Source organism: Capsicum annuum, chromosome 11, assembly GCF_002878395.1.
Source record: "Capsicum annuum cultivar UCD-10X-F1 chromosome 11, UCD10Xv1.1, whole genome shotgun sequence".
Taxonomy (NCBI): Eukaryota; Viridiplantae; Streptophyta; class Magnoliopsida; order Solanales; family Solanaceae; genus Capsicum; species Capsicum annuum.
In genome coordinates, this window is record NC_061121.1 from 135,294,825 (window position 1) to 135,314,077 (window position 19,253).

A 19,253-nucleotide genomic window follows, 5' to 3' on the forward strand; every position below is an offset into this window, starting at 1 on the left:
TATACTATAATAGTGTATGTGCGTTCCACGTATATCAAATATTAATTAAGAATAAACGTATATAAAAAATATATTAGTTGTGCGTATATACAATTTTTTAAAAAACAACGTCAAATTTCTAAAATAAAAAAGTGCAGTAATTAAAGAGGAATTAAGTCATTATACTTATTTTCTAAATGTAAAAGAACGTTGTTTTTATGAAGAGTTATTTTTATTTTTAGGATTGTATATATTTGTACTCTATGTAAAATGTAATTATCTTTGAAACAACCTATACTACTTTCATCGTCATTGTTAGGACTTCACTTCCCATATATATTTTTGTTTTTGTTCTATTATCGTTGTTTCAATCATATGACATAATTTTCTTTTTTATTAAATCTCCAATAAATTAGATATTTATGTACTTAGTAATAATAAATTAAAATTTCTATTTCATTTGTAATGAGATGATTGATAATAATAAAACTATATAATTCAATATAAAATATAAGTCGTAACAATTAGTTTTAAAATTTTGTACATATTTAAAATACTCATATAAGTAAAGAGTAAAATTTATACTAAAATTTAAAATTTCATGTATATAAACATACATTTTGAAGAGTAAAAAGATAAAATATGGTCCAAATCTGAAACAGGCCCAATAATTTAGAACAAACAGAGAAAACACAAATAGAAAAGTAAACGAATACTTTTTGTACTTTGTCTGAACTCCAGAAGCTTCATCAGCTTCTCATGAACATATTTGTTTTGTCCGTGTACAATTTCTGCCCTAGCATTGCTTCATTTTGCTATATTTAGAGCTTATTCAGAGCTTAGTACGAAAAAAAATTTTCGGAGATACTTTCTTTGCTGTTCCAAAATAGATTCTTTGTTGTGTTCTTTCTCTGCTCCAAAATGGTGAGTTATATTGGTGTCGATCGATAAAAATAAGCAATTTTTGGTTTAGGATCTTCAATATCTGGATGAGCTTTAACATCTATTATCCCATACGTTGTCTACCTCGATTTTCCAAATTTAAGGTAAGCTCTCTCTTTCCTCAACCTCAGTTTGTTCCAATTGACTGCGATTAAGGTGTTGATTTCTTGTTGTGTAGTTGTTTATATCTCTTTTGTGCGTTTGCATTGGTGTGTAGTGTTTAAATAAGCATCTTGGTGTGAGAATTTTGGCTTGGCTTTGAGTATTTCAAAGTGGGTTCTTCGGTTGTTCTGGATAATTACTTAATTACTATAGCTTCACATATAATATGTGTCAGGTATGCTTAATCTTATCAATTTTGAATGTCTTGATGTTTGCATATCACTTCAGATACTTAAAATTTTTCTTGAAATATCTCCAAATTAATTTATGCATGCACTGCTTTATTTGGTGTTAAAGATTATCATTTTTTTTGTTCGTGACTAGAATCTGTAAGTTCTTGTCCATCTAATTCGTTAATGGATTGTATGGATGATTTTAATAATTCTTGATTTTCCAAGATAGAAGATGTTGTACTTACCCTGTTGAAGAGCCCAAGAGGTGCTTCTTTGATGTCAAATTGCTTTATCTTTTTTCTTTTTCCTGTCTTGTATCGTTGATAGTAGAAATCATGTATATGGTATCATAGTATTTATTAGATTGTGCTATATGATCCTTAGATACTTAGTGCAACCTGTCCTACTTCTCTAACAGAACTTGTATTCTACTTGCTATTAGTAACGTACCAGTTTGTGTCATTTTCAATTCAAAATATTCAGTGAATGACTAAGATATTTTGAAATGTGAACAGGTCCACTGCAGATTTCCTAGTTAAATTTCTTCAAAAAGGTTATACCCCTTAACCAATGTCTTTTGAACTGAGTTTTGGAGGCATTCAACTTTGGTAATCGTTGAGGTCTTTAATTGTAGTATTCCACATGACATGTTCTAAACCACAAGATTCAATGACCACTCACTAAAACTTTAATTCCAAAATCCCACACGACATGTTTTAAATCACAAGATTCAATGGCCATTTTGTTACAATACACACATATTTAGTTTAAGACCACAAGGTTAAAAAATCTTCCTTATTCCGTGCCTTAGTCAAACTGTCAAACTAAGACACATAAGATGAATTCGATGGAGTATATGTCTGATAATGGTCACAAATAATGTCTAAAAATCAGGTTACATACGATAAACAACTTATTAGGTTCCACACTTTTCACTGATTAAATAATGATATGATTACTACACAATTGTATGTAGTAACTTGTTCACATGCCAGAGACGGTGGTTCTAGTTATGTAGCTTGGGGACACTCTACTCTTGTTGGAGCAGTGAGTATTTGATGTCTGATGTGGCCTGATTTAAAGACTTTTTGGTTAGCATTTTCCTGATGTCACTTTAAAGAAGAAACAACAAGGATCTTAAACCATTTACTAAATTGTAGGCCTTGTTGCAAATGTTGGTGATCATCTAGAGGCTTGTGGGTAAATTTATTTGAAGAATCCATCTAGGAGGTTTTGTGAATGCTGAAAAGGAGCCAACTTTACAGTTGCTGGTTCGAACATACCTGCCACTGCATCATCTGTTAGCCCTTTTTCATTTGGGATTCAAGTTGCTCAGTTTTTCAGGTTCATGAATTGGGTTTCCGAGATTCACACAAAGAGTAAGTTTGATTATGTTTCTGATTATCAGTGCTCATTTGAACACATCAAAATCCTATAACCAGTGAGATACAATTTGATTTTCTTTGCATCCGGAAAATATGATAAGTACATATGATAATGTATTATTGTATAGTAGTGTCACATACCTGATGCACAAAAGAAGACTACTTTAGAATAACATAATAGTTAATAGAATAGAGGCATGAAATGATCGTGTCTCTGTGATTGTGTTTTTATCTCTTTTCATTAAGGTTTAGAATTCTCTTTTCAAATTCTTGTTTGATTCATCAATGATTTTGTATTTTTAGAACTTAATATTAGTTACTTTGATATTTTATTAGTTTGTATTCCAGTAAAATTCATCAAAAACAAACAGTGTAGGATGTCAAAGTTTCAGTGAAAATCCATGGAGGAGGAATACGTTAACAAAATAAATAGATTCATATGGTGCAAATACAAGTATGGCATGTTTCATGGCTCTTTATAAATTGTCTATAAACAATTAATTCTGTCAAATTATTGGGAATTAATTAAACTGTACATTGCCGTAGTAATTCTAAACTTCGCCGTACGCTAAATACTTTTCAGGTTAGATGTCCTTGAGTTAATACATATCTTAAATATTAGGATTTCGATAATTAATGTGTAGCAGGTTGTGTAATGATCTACCAATGAACAAAAATAACAAACTATATTAAAAAAATATCAACAAATTCCAAGAAAAATGAAGTGGTGAAATCTGGAAATGGAGATGGGACAACCCATGAGGATGTTGATGATGAAGCAGTGGATTGTTTGTTGAAGATTAAGGATGCTGTTGAATCACTTGAAACCTAAGTTTCTTATTTGCAGGTCTCTTCTACTTCAATTTTGAACCTTGAATTTTCCCTTTTATTGGTCTAGATGTGTGATTATAAAAGATTCATGTGTTGCCGACTTTAATTAATTTTGAGGAGTGGTGGTTAAGTCTGTGTACATTCTACCCTGTCTATATCCCACTTGTGGGATTACAATGGGTAAGTTGTTGTTGTATGCATCTGGCTTTCTAGCTAGCTCACTCGTAAAACAAGAATGTGAAGTTGATTTCTGAATTAAATGATATCTAATGAAAGATTAAAGATTTGATTTTGGTACTTCCAGGATGAAACAACATTTTGTACTCTTGCGGAGCAGAAAGGAATCTTAAGCTAAAAATAGTTTCAAAAATTATTCCTGACCAGAGAACTGTGAGTTACTGATTATGCATCTATATTTTGCATCAGCTGACTCCTTCAACAATTAAAGAGTTTGTTTACTAAAACAATATGACCTTTTACTCGTGAATATGTCTGTGCAGCCTATTTTGAAAAGATTATTGTGCCCGGAGAAGGAGTACTTATCATTTTTCATTATATAAAAAAATGGTTGAAGATCATTAGATCTGGTTGGTGAATAAATAATTTGGTTTTGCTTTCATGAATATTTTTTGGAAAAAGTTCTACTAAGGTGACATTTTAATTATCATTTTGCATTTTAAAGATCTGCAAGGACAATGTAATACCCTGTGCTTTCAAAGTTTACTGTGGAACCTGTGAATCATTCCCCAAGTCGTGAGGACTCATCACGAGTCGTATGATTTAGTTGTAATCAGGACAGTGTGATATGACTAAAGTACTATTTTGGGTATGAATCGACCCTAGGAGTTGTCACTTGATGTTACGAGTCATATAAGAAGAGTCGTAAGATCAACAAGGTAGGTCTTATAAGTTTCTGTCCTGGTAACGAGAGGCTGCTACAAGTCGTAATGACATGTTACGAGTCATAGGGTACGACTCATATCTAGATCATTGCATACTTTCTTTGTTTCTGCCAAAGTTACGAGTCACTAGGTCAACTTAAAAGTACCAACCCATGACTTATAACTTAAGACGAGGCATTATTTTCCTCTACCTTTAGTCGATTAACAACACTCTTTCTTCTCCTATCCTCAAGAACAAGTAGTCTAGGGTTTTCTTATACAAAAGACATCTCTCCAGTCTCTAAATTGAGGTTCTCTTCATAAGTCAAGTAAATCTAGGTAAGTGGGGTTTTCAACAAGGATACTCTTTCATCCTTGTGCCTGAAAAACTTAATTTTTAAAGTTGAATTTATATGTTTTTGTTAGTGTTCATACCCAAGTTCTCATATTCTTGAAGTATAACATTACCGTGTGATTGAAGGATTTAAATGTATAAGAGTTTTCATCTAATCATGTTTTGACTTGCAAGATTGCTATTGTAATTTGAATTTCATTTGTTTGACTTGAATTTTGCTGAAAGACTTCAATGTAAGTATTGAGCATGATATTTTCCTGTAAGTTCTATGAAAAGAAAAAATGAATTTCAAGGCTTAAGCATAAGCACTGAGTTTACAAGAAACCTAAGTTTTAAGCTTCAGTTATGTGTATTTCAGCAAGATTAAAGTTTAGCTTGATCTTTTGATACAAGATAATACAACTAATCCACAAGTATCCTTCTGATTTTTAATTAAGTAAAGAGAAGCATAAGTGGTTTTCAGTCTATAAACCCTTGTGCTATTTTAAGGTGGATTTCTTAAGTATGAACCTATATTTATATTTTAAGGAGTAGTATTTAGCATCGAGAAGGGAATGTGGATGAGCGTATCCTAAATTCCTAGAAACTACGAGCCACCGTAGGTTTAAGAGGCCTCGTCAGCAAGTGTCTACTTTTCCCAATATGGATAAAGTATAATGATCACTTAAGTTAATGTTCTATTCTAATGGCAAGGGTAGAATAACTCTTCCTAACGTGGGCAAGACGTTGGACTCCATGATAGCTCACATAGTTATGTCAGTTAGAAGAATCTCCCACTAGAAAGACTCAAAAGTAAAAATTTCAGAAACCAAGTGTAATGACTCACTAAGCTTATTCAGTATATTCTATTATTCATGTTTTATGATCATATAGTTTTTGGTTTTATTCAAGCCCAAGGTGAGTCCTTTACACTTGTCATGCATGATTTGAAAATATATATAGTTTATTTTTTACTCATGCATTCACCCCCATTCACCCCCATACACTCAGTATATTCCAAAGTACTGGCCCACACATATATGTCTATATGCTACATTGTCTTATAATGTAGGTTTTGGTGCTCGTTTCTAGCAGCACGATTGATCATGGGCATCACTTCTAGCATCTCGACATTTGGTGAGTGTTTGTAGTCCGAGGACACAACTTATCAGACTCTTAATTATTTATGAATATTTCTTTATTTATTTGATTTCAAATTTCAGCTAGGTCAGCCGAGGTCTATCCCAGTGGCTCTCTAGTTAGTAGTAGAGGATTGTCAGATACGTATCTTTCAGTTTAAAGAGTTTATTTGAGATTTCAAATTTCAAGTTGAGAACAAGATTTTAAGTTGTTTCCTCTCATAGTTATATTCATATGTTGGTTCACTTCACATAAGATTTCAAACTATATTGATGTCAAGGTTTAGCTTGGGACTATTCGTAGTCCTAGGCACCATGTGACGTCTAGGGGGTACTCCCGAGGCTTTACAAACTTGGTATCAGAGCCTAAGATTTTAAAGAGTCCTAGTGAGTTAGACAGTCGTGTTACATAGAGTGTTGATCATGAGTGTAAAGCGCTCTACATTTATAAGCAAGAGGCTATAGAAGGAGTTAGGAATCATCTTTTATTTCATGATCTATCGTTCTTGAAGTTGTCTCTATCTGCCCTAATTCGTGCTTTCACGTGACAGAGTATGCCTCCTCGTCGAGCTAACGCCCGTAAAAATGGTGATCAACCATCACTCTACACATATCCTCTCAATGAAAATATCTCGCAAACAGAATTTTGGGCTGCCTTTCAAGTGTTGGCCCAAGATGTGAATGCTAATGTTCTGGAAACCAACAGATAACAGTTCCACTTCAACAAAATGGTAACTTAGCTACAACCAGGATTCAAGATATAAGGATGAATCTATTTGAGTTCCACGAGTCAAAGGTGGATGAGGATCATCAACTATTTATTAACGAGGTAAGAAAGATTACTCAGATCATGCATATTATAGAAGAGGAGAGTGTGGAACTGTAATCGTATCGGTTGAAGGATGCTGCTTATGATTGGGTCATTATGTGGAAGGATGGTAGGGGTGAGAACGCTGCTTCTATGAGTTGTCAGGTGTTTTAGCATGCTTTTTTGGATATGTTCTTTCCTTATAAGATGAGGGAGGCCAAGGTGGAGGAGTTTATGAACCCGAAGTAAGGTTCTATGATAGTGAATGAATGCTGCCTTAAGTTCACTTAACTATATGTCCAGAGTTGTCATCTGACTGTAGAGCTTGTATGAGCAAATTTGTTATTGGGGTATCAGATTTGGTGGTCAAAGAATGTCGGGCTGCCATGCTGATCGGAGATATGGATATTGCTTGGTTGATAATGCATGTGCAACAGATTGAGGTAGAGAAGTTAAAGGAATGAGAGAAGAGGAACAAAAGAGCTAGGACCAGATAGTTTGAGTATAATCAATAAAGGTCCAAAGGGGGAAGTCGTTCACAATTTCAGGGTCACTCATCATTTCCTGCACCATCCTCAGCCAGTGCCCCTGTACCTCGGACCAGGCAGGAACAGTGAGGCAGGACTTCGAGTTCCAGATCTTAGAATAGTATGGTCAGGAGGCCTAGTTATCATATATGTGCAAAGTGTGATAGGCACCTATCCTGGTGAGTGTTTGTTGGGCAAAGGGGGTTACTATGGTTTTGGCAAGTTGGGCCACAGGATCAAGGAGTGTCCGTATGCCAAGCAGGGAAGTAGGGATATTTATCTTCAGACTCTGGCTATCAGCAGCTCAACCAGGCTGCCCAGTCCCTTCGTAGGGTGCATCATCCAGCATCGGTGGCAGTCAGCGCCAAAATCAATTCCATGGTTTGCCTCACCAGATGTTGTCACTAGTATACGTCATACCTTTTACCTTGATATGTATGTGTTGTTAGACCTGGGATCAAATATCTCGTATGTAACTCCACCGGTTGCTGTAAAGTCTTGAAAATCTTCCTAAGCCTTTCTTACTCTCTACCCTAGTGGGTGAGTTCGTTATCGCTAGATGGATTTATAGGGAGTGACCTATTACTGTTCTCCATAAATTCACACTAGCAGATTTAATAGAGATAGAAATGGTATATTTTGACATCATTTTGGGCATAGATTGGCTCCATTCATGCTATACATTAATAGATTGTCGCACCCACGTGGTGAAGTTTCAGTTTCCTAATAAGATAGTTTTTGAGTGCGAGGGTAGTCTTTTGTCTCCCAAAGGTCATTTCATCTCTTATCTTACGACCAGGAAGCTAATATCAAAATGGTGTATTTACCATTTAGTTTGAGTAAAAGATATTAAGTCTGAAGCCCCAACAGTTCAATCAGTCCATGTAGTCAATGAGTTTCAAGAGGTTTTTTCTAAAGATCTGCCAGGAGTAACTCTAGATAGAGAAATAGAGTTCGGTATTAATTTTCTTCCTGATACTCAGCCCATTTCTATCCCTTTATATCGCATGGCTCCGACTGAACTTACAGAGTTAAAAGAGCATCTTAAAGATCTCTTAGATAAGGTTTTCATTAGACCTAGTGTTTCCCCGTGGGGCGCTCCACTTCTATTCGTGCGTAAGAAAGATGTCACTCTCAGAATGTGTATAGACTATAGACAGCTAAACAAGGTTACCATCAAGAATAAGTACCCTATTCCTAGAATTGATGATCTATTCGATCAGTTTTAGGATGCCTGATAGTTTTCCAAGATTGACCTTAGGTTAGGGTACCACCAGTTGAAAGTCAGGGAGCACGACATTCTGAAAATGGCTTTCTGAACAAGGTACAATCATTTTGAGCTCGTGGTTATGTCGTTTGGACTAACAAATGCTCCTGCAACCTTTATGGATTTAATGAACAAGGTTTTTAATCAATACTTGGACTTGTTTGTCATCGTATTTATAGATGATATACTGGTATATTCTTGGAGTGAGAAAAAGCATGCAAATCATTTTAGAGTAGTGCTGCAAACCCTTAAGGACTATCAATTATATGCGAAATTTAGGAAGTGTGAATTTTGGTTGGAGTCTGTTACCTTCTTGGGGCACATCAATTCAGGGGCTGGTATTTATATGGACCCTCAAAATACTAATGTAGTGAAGCACTGGCCTAGACTCATTAGTCCATCCGCCATCAGGAGCTTTTTGGGTTTGGTTGGGTACTATAAAAGATTTATTGAAGGGTTTTCCTCCATAGCCGCACCATTGACTAAGCTGGCACAAAATAAGATAAAGTTTATATGATCGGATAAATGTAAGAAGAGTTTCCAAGAATTGAAGGATAGATTGACTTCAGCACCAGTGTTAGCCCTACCAGAGGGTTTAGATGGATTCGTGGTGTATTGTCATGCTTCTAGAGTTGGGTTAGGCTGTGTGTTTATGCAATTCGGTAGAGTAACAGCTTATGCCTCCTAGTAACTTAAGGATCACAAAAAGAACTACCCAACTTACGATTTGGAGTTAGCTGTTGTGGTGTTTGCTTTGACGATTTAGAGGCACTACTTTTATGGTGTGCATGTTGATGTTTTCACTGACCACAAAAATCTTCAGTATGTATTTTCTCAGAGGGAGCTAAATCTTTATCCAAGAAGGTGGTTAGAGTTATTAAAAGATTATGGAATAAATGTGCTTTATCATCCAGGTAAGGCTAACATAGTGGTGCACCCACTGAGTAGGATATCTATGGGTAGTGTGTCTCACGTGAAAGAGGAAGAATAGGAGTTGGCCAAAGAGGTGCATAGGTTAACCCGTTTAAAAGTATTTGCTCTACACGGATGATGGAGGAGTAGTGGTTCAGAACGGTTTAGAATCATCTTTGGTAGTGGAAGTAAAGGAGAAGCAGCGTAATGATCCCATGCTTAGCCTAATAGTGGAAGCAGTCCAGCAACAGAAGGTCGAGGTTTTCTCCCTAAGGGAAGATGATGTACTTCACTATCAAGGTAGGCTTTATGTTCCCAATGTAGATGGGTTGAGGGAAAAGATACTAGCAAAGGCTCATGGTTTGAAGTATTCTCAGCCTTGTGCTACTAAGATGTACCGTGATTTGTGAGAAGTTTATTGGTGGAATGGTATTAAAAAGGACATAGCAGAGTTTGTAGCCAAGTGTCCCAATTTCCATCAAGTTAAAGTTGAACAACAGAGGTCCAGTGGTATGCTACATGAGATTAGTATCCCTACTTGGAAGTGGAAGGGTTGAATATGGATTTTATCATAGGGTTGCCTCATACTAGATATTAGCATGATGCAATTTGGGTCATAGTCGACCGAATGACCAAATCAACTTATTTCCTACCTGTTAAGACTTCAGATATGGTAGAAGATTATTCCAAAATATACATTCACGAGTTAGTAAAGCTTCATGGGATAACCTTATTTGATTATTTCAGACAGAGGCATGAAATTCACTTCCCAATGTTGGCAATCATTTCAGAAAGAACTTGGTACAAAGGTTAAGCTTAGTACTGCTTTTCATCCGCAGACCGATGGTTAGGCTGAATGCACAATTCAGACATTGGAAGACATACTAAGAGCATGTATTTTAGACTTTAAAGGAAGTTAGGATGATTGTTTACCTTTGATCGAGTTTGCTTATAATAATAGTTACTATGCCAATATTCAAATGGCTCTATTTCAAGCAATGTACATGCATAGGTGTAGATTACCCATAGGATGGTTTAAGGTTGGTGAAGCCGCATTGATTGGTCTAGAATCTATTCTTGAAGCTATGGAAAAGGTTTAGTTGATTCGTGAAAGACTAAAAACTGCTCAGAGCCATCAGAAATCATATGCAGATGTAAGAAGGAGAGAGCTTAAGTTTGAAGTAGCTGATTGGGTATTCTTGAAGGTGTCTCTTATGAAAACGATAATGAGATTTTGAATAAGAGAAAGCTGAGTCCCTGATTTGTTGGTCCGTGTGATATTGTAAAATATGTAGGAGAGGTCACTTATGAATTGGACCTTTCTCTAGAGTTAGCTTCGATTTACCCAGTTTTCCATGTTTTGATGCTTAAGAAATATATTGGGAATCCGTCCTTAGTAGTTCCCCTATAGAGTATTGGGGTCAAAGATAGATTATCGCATGAAGAGATTCTTGTCGAGATACTTGATAGGCAAGTTTGAAGACTAAGGAATAAGGATGTAGCGTCAATAAATATTCTTTGGAGGAACCAGTTGGTCAAAGGGGCCACTTGGGAAACTTAAGTAGACATGATGACTATGTACCCTCATCTCTTTTCTTTCGATTCATTTCCTACCGAAGGTAAATTGCTATTTCCAAAAAATTCTTTCTCCTTAAGTTTGTTTAAGTATTCCTTTATCGTATCATGTGTTTGTGGGGCTTGAAATCCCAGTGCTAAGTTATAAGCTTAATTGTAAGATCAGTATGGGGGGGGGGGTCGATTCTGTTACAAGATTCCTATTTAAATTTATTCTCATTTGAGGACGAATGTTTCAAGGGGGAGATATTGTAATACCTTGTGCTTTCAAAGTTTACCATGGAACCTATGACTCATTCGCCAAGTCCTGAGGACTCATCACGAGTCATATGATATAGTCGTAACCAGGATAGTGTGATATGACTAAAGTACTCTTTTGGATATGAATCGACCCCAAGAGTCGTCACTTGATGTTATGAGTCGTATAAGGAGAGTCGTAAGATTAGTAGGATAGGTCCTCTAAGTTTCTGTCCAGGTTACGAGAGGTTGCTACAAGTCGTAGTGACATGTTGCAATTCATAAGCTATGACTCGTATCCATACCAGTGCAAACTTTCTTTGTTTTTGCCAAGGTTATGAGTTACTAGGTTAACTCGTAACCAGATATTATAAGTCGTGAGATGACTCATGCCGACCGACGGAGAAGTTGGCATTTTGGGCTTTTACCCTCTTATAACTTCCAACCCACGACTTATAACTTAAGAAGTGGCATTATTTTTCTCTACCTTTAGTCGATTGACAACACTCTTTATCCTCCCATCCTCAAGAACAACAAGGCTAGGGTTTTCTCTCATAAAAGATATCTCTCTAATCTTTAAGTTCAGGTTCTCTTCACAAGTCAAGTAAATTCAGGTATGTGGGATTTTGAACAAGGATACTCTTTCATCCTTGTGTGTGAAAAATTTGATCTTTAAAGTTGAATTTATATGTTTTAGTTAGGGTTCATGTAATACCCCGGAAAATTTTTCGTTGAAATTTTGTGCGTAAACGTGTTGAGTTCTATCTTCTAGAATGAATTATAAATTTTTCGTGCGAAATGTCTTAAATTATGACCCACCATTGCGTAGAGTATCGAATAAGCTTTCCAACGATAGGTGGATCATCCGAAACGAACACCCGAGCGACGAGTTATGAACATTCCGATCGAACCGTGTATAGTAGTGAACAGTAAAACGTGCAGGAAAAAGTACTGAGGCCTGACGTATTTTTGCTCCAACTTTAAACGGTCATAACTCCTTGTACATAATGATCTGGGTGATCTACTATATATCAACGGAAAGCTCTGCGAGTCCTCTTTCCAATGAAATTGGTTTCATCCAATTTGTCTATCAAAGCAAAAAGTTATGGTCGATCTACTTCAGCCTATCAAAAGTGATTTTTTGGGTCAACTTCAAACGATCATAACTCCTCATACACAATGATCTGGGTGAGATACTCTATATCAATGAAAAGATATGAGAGTCCTCTTTCTGATGAAATTGGTTTCATTCAATTTGAATATCAGAGTAAAACGTTATGGTTGATCTACTTCAGACTATCAAAACAGTCCACCAAAGGACATATTTGAGATTTTTTTTTGATTTTTAGGGGCGTTTTGTCATTCCCCCTCACCCAAAATTCGTCCAAACCCTATATTAAAGCCTATTAGAAGCATTATATGTTATATTTCATCAAACTCCCTCAAAAAGAAAACTCTAAGCTCCTACGTCCAACTTCAAGAACCTGCAAAGTTCACCATTAATTCTGCAAATTTATTCAAGATTCTAAGTTCCTAGTTCAAGAACTTCAAGAACCATCATTCAAAGGCATGATTAACATATTAAAAATGAGTATCGATCTAAAGTTCATCATTCAAGGTATGTGGGGTTTTTCAACAAGAACTCTCTTTCGTTCTTGTGCCAAAAGTAATTTTTCTTACAAAGACATGATTTTTATTTGATTTTTATGAATTTGAAGCATGAACCCGTATCTTATGATGATTATTATGAAATCTTGATGTTTATGATTTTGAAAGATGAATTTACATGTGGTGATATAAAGCATGAATCTTGAACGATATTTATCATGATTTTGATATTTGGGTCGTGAATCCCCATTGGAAATTGTGTTTTTTTTGAGAAAGTGTGTGTTATAAGCACGTTGATGTTGAATATTTGAGATATTTTGGATGATTTGATCTTTTGGTCTTAATAGAGTCGTTTTGAACTCGAGTGTGAAAGAAATCCACAACGTGGTTGATTTTGATAGATGGGAAGCATGATGACTCCCGATGTATATTTATATATTACTGAAATTGTTTTGTTGTGGATTGTCTTTGAAATGATCTGAGCTAAGTCCGGGAGAAATCTTTAGCACCGAGTGGGAGGTATAAAGCGACCTTACTTCCTAGAACTACGTGCCCCAGTAGGAGTGAGCCTGAGGCTGATTTATATAGTGATCACTAGTTTGTGTGGATTTGATATCGATAATCCTACTCCGATGGCAAGGATAGGACGACTCTCCCCAATGTGGGTTGTACGTTGGACTCCATGTAGCTCACATGGTTTATGTCGGTTATAGGATCTCCCAGTGTGTGTGTGTTTCCTTGTGTATATGGTGAATGGTGAAGTGATTTGAAAGTGGAATTGTGAAAGTTATTCTTTCGAAAGATTTAAATGATAGTTACATTATGAGAATTGATATTCTTGATGAACTGAAAGTGATTGACAAATTATGTGATGACTCACATGTGTTATTGTACTTATTTCATCCTCTCATGATTATGATGATTTTCTTCGGGCTATGTGAGTCTTTCATATATCCTGCATATTTCTTATAAATATTTATGATGATGTTTATACAACTGCATACACCTCCATATACTCGATTTCTTTTCATGGTACTGACCCACATCTTCGGATGTGGGTTGCATTTTCTTGGAATGTAGGTTCAGGTGCTCAGTTATAGGTTCGACAGTGATTCTTCGGGCACGTTCTACATCCTCTATTGTGGTGAGTCCTCATGTTCCGAGGACGTGATGTTTGATGTTGGTTTCACTGAATTGTTTACATCTGATAACTGAGTATGAGTCAGTTGGGGTATGTCTCAATGGCTCGTTGGTTTTATTGATTTTCTTAGAGGCTTGTCAGACTAGTATAGATGTTGGGAGTTGACTAATAAGTCGTATTTTGTTATTTTTTCTGAAATTCTTTTATTCTTGGATGATGATTACTCTGTTGATATTTGAGGGTTATTTATGGAAACTCCGTTGATTTGTGTTGAACTGAATGAAAATGGCTCAAAGGGTTAGCTTGGGGCTACTCGTAGCCTCAAGCACCGTGTGACGCTCCGGGACTCGTTTTTCGGGGCGTTACAGTTCATACCCAAGTTCACATATTCTTGAAGCATAACATTACTATGTGATTGAGGATTTAAGCGCATAAGAGTTTTTATCTAATCATGTTTTGACTTGCAAGATTTCTGTTGTAATTTGAATTTCATTAGTTTGACTTGAATTTTGATGAAAGATTTCAAAGTAAGTATAGAGCATGAGATTTTGGTGTAAGTTCTATGAAAAGATTGAATGAATTTCAAGGCTTAAGCATAAGCACTGAGCTTACAAGAAACTTAAGTTTTAAGCTTCAGTTACATGTATTTCAGTAAGATTAAAGTTCATATTGATATTTTGATACAAGCTAATACATGAAATCCACATGTATTCCTTCTGATTTTGAATTAAGTGAAGAGAAGCATAAGTGGTTTTCAGTCTGTAAACCCTCATGCTATTTGGGAATAGTATTTTGCACCGAAATAGGAATGCAGAAGGGCGTATCCTAAATTCCTAGAAACTATGAGCCGCCGTAGGTTTTAGAGACCTCGTTAGCTAGTATCTACTTTTACCAGTATGGATGAAGTATAGTTATCACTTAAGTTAAGGTTCTATTCCAATGGAAAGGATAGAAAAGCTCTCCCCAACGTGGGTAAGAGTTGTACTCTATGATAGCTTACATAGTTTATGTCGGTTAGAAGAATCTCCCACAAGAAAGACTAAAAGTAAAGATTTTGGAAACTAATTGTAATGACTCACTAAGCTTATTCAGTATGTGTTATTATTCATGTTTTATGATCATACAATTTTCAATTTTATTTAGGCCCAAGGTGAGTCCTTTACACTTATCATGCAGGATTTGAAAATATATCTAGTTCTTGTTGTACTTATGCATTCACCCCCATATACTCAGTACATTCCAAAGTACTAGCCCACACATAGATGTCTATGTTCTACATTATCTTATAATGTAGGTTCTGGTGCTCATTTCTAGCAGCACGATTGATCACTAGCATCACTTCCTACATCCCGACATTCGGTGAGTCCTTATAGTCTAAGGACACAACTTATCAGATTCTTAATCATTTATGAATGTTACTTTAGTTACTTGATGTTGGATTTCATTCGGGTCAGCTGGGGTCTGTCCTAGTGGCTCTTTAGTTAGTAGTAGAATCTTATCAAACTATGTATCTTATAGTTTAAAGAGTTTAGTTGAGATTTCAAATTTCAAGTTGAGAACAAGATTTTAAGTTGTTTCTTTCTATAATTATATGCATATGTTGGTTCACTTCACCTAAGAGTTTCAAACTGTATAGATGTCTAGGGTTAGCTTGGGACTATTCGTAGTCCTAGACACTGTGTGATGTTTAGGGAGTACTCTCGGGGTGTTACAGACAAGATCGAAGGGGAGATTTGGACTGCCTGACTAAATAATTTAATTTCAATTGGCCAAGCTCATAGTAGTCATACTCAGAGTGATATTATTGATGTAAGTTTTAAACCTTGAACTTTTAAGGTCAAAGTAATCACTATACGTCACTTACATCTATCTTGCATATTCTACCCTGCAGAAGCTACTTTACTTTATCATTTTTGTTTTTTACCATGCACAAATTTATCATGAGCTGAGGGTCTATTGTAAATAATCTATCTACCCTATAAAGGTAGAGAGATTTGTGTACACTTTACCCTCTTCAGACCTCATTTGTGGGACTTCACTGGGTATGTTGTTGTTGTTGTCTTCACCATGCAAAAATTTACTGTTTTTGAAGAGATCTCTTGCTTTAAATACCTAAAACTTTGTTTAATTCAATGACTTGATATCTATGACCTTTAGGTATGCCATCATAGCAGAAGTTGTAGTATTGCTTTGGTATTTTTAGGCCCTTCAATTTCTGTTAGTATTTATTGTCTTGTATTTCGACTATTATATTATTTTATTATAGTTACTGTCACGTTACTATTCGTTTGTTTTGTTACTATCATCTATTTGTTGTACTTTAATTACTTCTTTTCTCACTTGCTTTGGACTATTCTTTTTCCCTTTAAATAGGGTCTACTGGAAACAACCTTTTCATCTCCTAGGTAGGAGCAAGTCTTGCCCACTCTCTACTCTCTGCAGACCTCACTTTGTATTGGATGTCTTGATTTGAATTTGAATTTATTGGCCTACAGGAAGAGTTGGAGGGCCTTACTGCTACCTATCCTAACCGGTTTAATATTTATTACATTTTGAATCAAGTCAGTTCCATTACTTTATTTTCGGAATGGAATATATTTGTATCCTTTATTTTTCTTTTATGTTATGATAAATTTTGATTTGTGTTCTGTATATTTTACATATTATTTTCTTTGGCATGTCATGTGTAATATAAACCTATGGACGAAACTATTTGAGCAATGAATTTTTAAGATTTGAGAAAGCTGTACAAGGAATTGGCAATTAAAGAATTAATTTGCTGAATGATACTTTTTGTCCTCTGGAAACCAATAATCTGTTTTGTACTGAAGTCATATGGAAACAATTAAAATCAAGTGACTGCAGGCTTGTTTGAATTCAATTCTCATCCATTTTGTCCTACTTGGTGTCCCTGTTGCTGAAGTAATCCTTACTCTCCTGATCCACAATAGCTTAACCTAATGTAACTGTGTATCTTCTGATCTTACAAAAATAAATATTTGACGTGAGTTAGTCATAGTATATTTGGAAGTGTATAAAAAATTTCATATCATATGTTTTCATGTATTGTAATAGACCTTATATCTCTTTATAGACGATATTTTTGGTGTATGTTCCTTTTTTCTTTTTGCTTAGGCTGCTCTGTCATAACCAAAATCTTTGTTGTTGAAACACCTATGCTTTAAACCATTAGAAAATTCCCTCATTTGATGTCTCTGGGATAGGTACGACTGACGGTAGCACTTGTACCCATTGGATACGAGTTGGTGACCCCCTCTCATACCCTAGGCAGTGTAGTGAGGGTCACTCACTGTCCTCGGTACGAGTTAACCTCCCCTTAATCTTACCTTAAGGTATGAGTTGTACCAAGATCAATCGTATAGAGTAAAGTCTCAAACTTAAGTGAACTATTTTTGGTATGGGTGGTGGGTACGATTTAGGGCATGAGTCGTACACCTTGGATACGATTCAATAGTGTGTAGTCATAACCTAACCAGTATAGGTGACCTAGGAGAATCCTAAGGTACGAGTTTGGGTACCACTCGTACCTTAGAGTATGGTTGACTCAAGTGAGTTGTACCCAACATCGTGGTCATTTTCCAACTTTTAGTTAAGGGCCTTATGGCCATTTCATGCCCTCTAAACCCTAAGTCCCCTCACTATATTATTGTGTGTGACCTCCTAAAACATATTTTGAGTGGATCAAACATCCTAAACTCTCTCTCAAATATATTTTTGAAGAATTAGAGGCTAGGGTTGCAAGGGTGTTCTTCTAGAGGCCAAGTGAAGTCAAACTCCCTTGGTGAATCAAGTTGTCTAAGGCATGTGACTCTATCCCTTGTTTTTAACTCAAATTCCATGTGTTTTAGACATGTATTATGACCTATAAATGATGATTTTAAAATCAAATATTAAGGGTTTTGATGCCTTGTGATGAATAATGTTTACCCTTGCTTAGACTAGTGTTGATGCTTGATATTGGTGATGTTTTTCACATAAGGCATGTGACTCTATCCCTTGTTTTTAACTCAAATTCCATGTGTTTTAGACATGTATTATGACCTATAAATGATGATTTTAAAATCAAATATTAAGGGTTTTGATGCCTTGTGATGAATAATGTTTACCCTTGCTTAGACTAGTGTTGATGCTTGATATTGGTGATGTTTTTCACATATAGGTGCTTTTTGTTTGTGGTTTAACCTGTGCGTCTTGAGTAACCATAACGATAATGATTTCTACTTTGAAATTGTCCTTGATAAAGATATTTACACAAGGTGTTTGTGAAAATATCTCAGTGAATTGTCTAGTCACATGTTGGTAATGTTTTGAGCTAGGGCAATGGCCCAATAAGCATGAATGGTTGATAATGATATTGTGAAGGTAATGTGAGTCATGTAATGTGTAATTGATGACCTTTTTGGTTGATGGATAATAAGGTGTTAAAGTCCCTAAACATGAACTTGAACTTGAATTATGTGTCAAACTAAAGAGGGAAAAGAATGCGGCATAAGATTTCTAAGGAAATGTGAATCATTTGTAGGAGTCTTGATGACCATAAATAGAATATTATGATAAATTAAGTTAAGGCATTGTCCTAATGAAATGGTTGAGTAACAAAGGCTCCCATGAGGACTTTGTGGGTCATGTGTAGTGTTGAATTGGTCAAAAATGTGTCAAAGTCCTTACATGTGAATTGAATGAATGTTGGCACATGGACAAAGGTTTAAAGTTCCAATGTCGACTATGATAGTCGTAATGGATTGTGGTTAAAGTCCCTTGCTTAAATAAAATTGCTTGTGGTTAGAGTCCCTTGCCTAATCTACCCTTATCTACTATGGATTGAGGTTAGAGTCCCTAGCCAAATGAAAGTGTATGAGGTTAGAGTCCCTTGCTAAATGCGTGTGTATATGGTTATAGTCCCTTTGTCTAATAATAATGTGAATATGGTCAAAGTCCTTGTCTATTGAGATTGTTTGAACTTATAAGTGTGGAAGGTCAGAGTCCTCAACTTCATGTATGATGAATGAGTGTTCAAGAGTGATGATAAGACTTGTTCCCTTATTTGGCATATGATATACCTTTGTGTATGAATAAGTAGATGAATGTGATTGAATATGATATATTGTCTTGTTAAATGATAATGTTATTTCATCCCTATTCCCTGAGTTACATGCTAGCGCTCCAACCGCTAACCATCTTCGGATGCTATGTCCCCATGTAATATAGGGGTCGAAGCTTCTTCTTCTCTTCCTGCACAGTGACAGGTGATCAAGCGGTTCGTGTGGTTGACATTGAAGTGGTGAGCTTCCATACATCTGAAAGTCATACATTTATGTTAATAGACTTGAC

At 35.7% G+C, this 19,253-nt stretch overlaps 1 long non-coding RNA gene across 3 annotated transcripts; it reads left to right on the forward strand.

Annotated features, from left to right (window-relative positions):
• The first annotated feature begins 633 nt into the window (after nucleotides 1-633).
• Nucleotides 634-18,535, forward strand: LOC107848160. 3 transcript variants are annotated; one of them, XR_007046835.1, is made up of 6 exons: nucleotides 634-1,025; nucleotides 1,772-1,809; nucleotides 2,417-2,635; nucleotides 3,777-3,862; nucleotides 5,760-5,824; nucleotides 13,841-18,535. It is a non-coding gene; the product is annotated as an uncharacterized LOC107848160 (long non-coding RNA). The 3 variants fall into 3 exon arrangements; XR_007046837.1 differs by lacking the exon at nucleotides 13,841-18,535 and adding an exon at nucleotides 6,378-11,866; XR_007046836.1 differs by lacking the exon at nucleotides 13,841-18,535 and adding an exon at nucleotides 6,378-11,866 and having other exon boundaries at nucleotides 2,417-5,824.
• Nucleotides 18,536-19,253: the final 718 nt, after the last annotated feature.